Raw genomic sequence first — 6,000 nt, 5'->3', positions numbered from 1 at the left:
ACCATGTCCGATCATCACGTGAGATGGAGCAGTTTCATTGGTGAACATCACTATGTTGATCATATCTACTATATGATTCACGCTCGACCTTTCGGTCTCCGTGTTCCGAGGCCATATCTGTATATGCTTGGCTCGTCAAGTATAACCTGAGTATTCCGCGTGTGCAACTGTTTTGCACCCGTTGTATTTGAACGTAGAGCCTATCACACACGATCATCACGTGGTGTCTCAGCACGAAGAACTTTCGCAACGGTGCATACTCAGGGAGAACACTTCTTGATAATTAGTGAGAGATCATCTTAAAATGCTACCGTCAAACTAAGCAAAATAAGATGTATAAAAGATAAACATCATATGCAATCAAAATATGTGACATGATATGGCCATCATCATCTTGCGCCTTTGATTTCCATCTCCAAAGTACTATCATGATCTCTATCGTCACCGGCATGACACCATGATCTCTATCATCTTGATCTATATCAATGTGTCGTCACGTGGTCGTCTCGCCAACAATTGCTCTTGCAACTATTGCTATCGCATAGCGATAAAGTAAAGCAATTATTGAACGCTTGCATCTTATGCAATAGAGAGACAACCATAAGAATTTTGCCAGTTGGGCATAACTTCAACAAAACAAGATCATCTCATACAACAACTTTTATCTAATCACGTCTTGACCATATCACATCACAACATGCCCTGCAAAAACAAGTTAGACGTCCTCTACTTTGTTGTTGCAAGTTTTACGTGGCTGCTACGGGCTTAGCAAGAACCGTTCTTACCTACGCATCAAAAACCACAATGATAGTTTGTCAAGTTGGTGCTGTTTTAATCTTCGCAAGGACCGGGCGTAGCCACACTCGGTTCAACTAAAGTTGGAGAAACTGACACCCGCCAGCCACCTGTGTGCAAAGCACGTCGGTAGAACCAGTCTCGCGTAAGCGTACGCGTAATGTCGGTCCGGGCCGCTTCATCCAACAATACCGCCGAACCAAAGTATGACATGCTGGTAAGCAGTATGACTTATATCGCCCACAACTCACTTGTGTTCTACTCGTGCATATAACATCAACACATAAAACCTAGGCTCGGATGCCATTGTTGGGGAACGTAATAATTTCAAAAAATTTCCTACGCACACGCAAGATCATGGTGATGCATAGCAACAAGATGGGAGAGTGTTGTCTACGTACCCTCGTGGACCGAAGCAGAAGCGTTGATGCAACGTAGAGGAATTAGTCGTACGTCTTCCCGGTCCAACCGATCCAAGCACCGTTACTCCGGTACCTCCGAGTTCTTGGCACACGTTCAGCTCGATGACGCTCCCCGGGCTCCAATCCAGCAAAGCTTCGGGGAAGGAGTTCCGTCAGCACGACGGCGTGGTGACGGTCTTGATGTTCAACCGTCGCAGGGCTTCGCCTAAGCACTGCTACAATATGACCGAGGTGGAATATGGTGGAGGGGGGCACCGCACACGGCTAAGGAACGATCACGAAGATCAACTTGTGTGTCTATGGGGAGCCCCCTGCCCCCGTATATAAAGGAGTGGAGGAGGGGAGGGCCGGCCCTCTCTATGGCGTGCCCTAGGGGAGTCCTACTCCCACCGGGAGTAGGATTCCCCCTTTCCTAGTCCAACTAGGAGTCATTCCATGTAGTAGGAGTAGGAGACAAGGAAGGGGAAGGGAGAAGGGAAGGAAGGAGGGGGCGCAGCCCCTCCCCCTAGTCCAATTCGGACTAGGCATTGGGGGGCGCGCGGCCTGCCCTAGGCAGCCCCTCTCTCTTTCCCGTATGGCCCAATAAGGTCCAATACTTCTCCCCCCGTATTCCCGTAACTCCCCGGTACTCCGAAAAATACCCGAATCACTCGGAACCTTTCCGATGTCCGAATATAGTCGTCCAATATATTGATCTTTACGTCTCGACCATTTCGAGACTCCTCGTCATGTCCCCGATCTCATCCGGGACTCTGAACTCCTTCGGTACAGCAAAACTCATAATATAACTGTCATCGAAACCTTAAGCGTGCGGACCCTACGGTTCGAGAACAATGTAGACATGACCGAGACACGTCTCCGGTCAATAACCAATAGCGGGACCTGGATGCCCATATTGGCTCCTACATATTCTACGTAGATCTTTAGCGGTCAGACCACATAACAACATACGTTGTTCCCTTTGTCATCGGTATGTTACTTGCCTGGGATTCGATCGTCGGTATCCAATACCTAGTTCAATCTCGTTACCGGCAAGTCTCTTTACTCGTTCCGTAATACATCATCTCACAACTAACATATTAGTTGCAATGCTTGCAAGGCTTAAGTGATGTGCATTACTGAGAGGGCCCAGAGATACCTCTCCGACATTCGGAGTGACAAATCCTAATCTCGAAATACGCCAACCCAACATGTACCTTTGGAGACACCTGTAGAGCTCCTTTATAATCACCCAGTTACGTTGTGACGTTTGGTAGCACACAAAGTGTTCCTCCGGCAAACGGGAGTTGCATAATCTCATAGTCATAGGAACATGTATAAGTCATGAAGAAAGCAATAGCAACATACTAAACGATCGGGTGCTAAGCTAATGGAATGGGTCATGTCAATCAGATCATTCAACTAATGATGTGATCCCGTTAATCAAATAACAACTCTTTGTCCATGGTTAGGAAACATAACCATCTTTGATTAACGAGCTAGTCAAGTAGAGGCATACTAGTGACACTCTGTTTGTCTATGTATTCACACATGTATTATGTTTCCGGTTAATACAATTCTAGCATGAATAATAAACATTTATCATGATATAAGTGTTGGGGAACGTAGCAGAAATTCAAAATTTTCCTACGTGTCACCAAGATCTATCTATGGAGAGACTAGCAACGAGGGGAAGGAGAGTGCATCTACATACCCTTGTAGATCGCTAAGCGGAAGCGTTCAAGTGAACGGGGTTGATGGAGTTGTACTCGTCGTGATTCAAATCACCGATGATCCTAGCGCCGAACGGACGGCACCTCCGCGTTCAACACACGTACGGAACGGAGACGTCTCCCATGCCTTGATCCAGCAAGGAGGAGGGAGAGGTTGATGGAGATCCAGCAGCACGACGGCATGGTGGAAGTAGCGGGATTCCAACAGGGCTTCGCTAAGCGCTGCGGGAGGAGGACGATGTGTCACGGGAGGGAGAGGGAGGCGCCAGGACTTTGGTTGGTTTGCTCCTCCTTTTCCCCACTATATATAGGGCCAAGGGAGAGGGGGGAGGCGCAGCCCTTGCCCCTTCCTCCAAGGAAGGGTGCGGCCAAAGGGGGGGAGGAGTCCATCCTCCCCAAGGCACCTCGGAGGTGCCTTCCCCCTTTAGGACTCTCCCCTTTTTTCTCTCTCTTGGCGCATGGGCCTCTTGGGGCTGGTGCCCTTGGCCCACATAGGCCAAGGCACACCCCCTACAGCCCATGTGGCCCCCCGGGGCAGGTGGCCCCACCCGGTGGCCCCCCGGGACCCTTCCGGTGGTCCCGGTACAATACCGATGACCCTGAAACTTGTCCCGATGGCCGAAACAGGACTTCCTATATATAATTCTTTACCTCCGGACCATTCCGGAACTCCTCGTGACATCCGGGATCTCATCCGGGACTCCGAACAACATTCGGGTTACCGCATACTAATATCTCTACAACCCTAGCGTCACTGAACCTTAAGTGTGTAGACCCTACGGGTTCGGGAGACATGCAGACATGACCGAGACGTTCTCCGGTCAATAACCAACAGCGGGATCTGGATACCCATGTTGGCTCCCACATGTTCCACGATGATCTCATCGGATGAACCACGATGTCAAGGACTTAATCAATCCCGTATACAATTCCCTTTGTCTATCGGTATGTTACTTGCCCGAGATTCGATCGTCGGTATCCAATACCTAGTTCAATCTCGTTACCGGCAAGTCTCTTTACTCGTTCCGTAACACATCATCCCGTGATCAACTCCTTGGTCACATTGCGCATATGATGATGTCTTACTGAGTGGGCCCAGAGATACCTCTCCGCTTACACGGAGTGACAAATCCCAGTCTCGATTCGTGCCAACCCAACAGACACTTTCCGAGATACCTGTAGTGCACCTTTATAGTCACCCAGTTACGTTGTGACGTTTGATACACCCAGAGCATTCCTACGGTATCCGGGAGTTGCACAATCTCATGGTCTAAGGAAATGATACTTGACATTAGAAAAGCTTTAGCATACGAACTACACGATCTTTGTGCTAGGCTTAGGATTGGGTCTTGTCCATCACATCATTCTCCTAATGATGTGATCCTGTTATCAACGACATCCAATGTCCATGGTTAGGAAACCGTAACCATCTATTGATCAATGAGCTAGTCAACTAGAGGCTTACTAGGGACATGGTGTTGTCTATGTATCCACACATGTATCTGAGTTTCCTATCAATACAATTATAGCATGGATAATAAACGATTATCATGAACAAGGAAATATAATAATAACCAATTTATTATTGCCTCGAGGGCATATTTCCAACAGTCTCCCACTTGCACTAGAGTCAATAATCTAGTTCACATCGCCATGTGATTAACACTCACAGGTGACATCGTCATGTGACTAACACCCAAGAGTTTACTAGAGTCATTAGTCTAGTTCACATCACTATGTGATTAACACTCAATGAGTTTTAGGTTTGATCATGTTGCTTGTGAGAGAGGTTTTAGTCAACGGGTCTGAACCTTTCAGATCCGTGTGTGCTTTACAAATCTTTATGTCATCTCCTAGATGCAGCTACCACGCTCTATTTGGAGCTATTCCAAATAACTGTTCTACTTGGAGTTATTCTAAATTGTTGCTCCATTATACGTATCCGGTATCTCTATCGGAGCTATCCGGATAGGTGTTAAGCTTGCATCGACGTAACCCTTTACGACGAACTCTTTTACCACCTCCATAATCGAGAAATTTCCTTACTCCACTAGTTACTAAGGATAACTTTGACCGCTGTCCTGTGATCCATTCTTGGATCACTCTTGTACCCCTTGATTGACTCATGGCAAGGCACACTTCAGGTGCGGTACACAGCATAGCATACTGTAGAGCCTATGTCTTAAGCATAGGGGACGACCTTCGTCCTTTCTCTCTATTCTGCCGTGGTCGAGCTTTAAGTCTTAACTTCATACCTTACAACTCAGGCAAGAACTCCTTCTTTGACTGATCCATCTTGAACACCTTCAAGATCATGTCAAGGTATGTGCTCATTTGAAAGTACCATTAAGCATTTTGATCTATCCTTATAGATCTTGATGCTCAATGTTCAAGTAGCTTAATCCAGGCTTTCCATTGAAAAACACTTTCCAAATAACCCTATATGCTTTCCAGAAATTCTACGTCATTTCTGATCAACAATGTGTCAATAACATATACTCATCAGAAATTCTATAGTGCTCCCACTCACTTCTTTGGAAATACAAGTTTCTCATAAACTTTGTATACACCCAAAATCTTTGATCATCTCATCAAAGCATACATTCCAACTCCGAGATGCTTACTCCAGTCCTTAGAAGGATTGCTGGAGCTTTGCATACTTATTAGCATCTTTCAGGATTGACAAAACCTTCCGGTTGTATCACATACAACCTTTCCTCAAGAAAATCGTTGAGGAAACAATGTTTTGACATCCTATCTGCAAGATTTCATAAATAATGCAGTAATTGCTAATATAATTCCAACAGACTCTTAGCATCGCTACGAGTGAGAAAGTCTCATCGTAGTCAACTCCTTGAACTTGTCGGAAAACATCTTAACGACAACTCGAGCTTTCTTAATGGTGACATTTACCATCATTGTCCGTCTTCCTTTTAAAATCCATCTGCACTCAATAGCCTTACGACCATCGAGCCGTTCTGCCAAAGTCTACACTTTGTTTTCATACATGGATCCTCTCTCGGATTTTATGGCCTCGAGCCATTTATCGGAATCCGGGCCCACCATCGCTT

This window comes from Triticum urartu, chromosome 1A (assembly GCF_056163025.1).
Source record: "Triticum urartu cultivar PI428250 chromosome 1A, HENAU_Tu73, whole genome shotgun sequence".
In the NCBI taxonomy this organism is placed as follows: domain Eukaryota; kingdom Viridiplantae; phylum Streptophyta; class Magnoliopsida; order Poales; family Poaceae; genus Triticum; species Triticum urartu.
The sequence above is the reverse complement of the archived record's forward strand: the minus strand, read 5'-3'. Positions refer to the sequence as shown.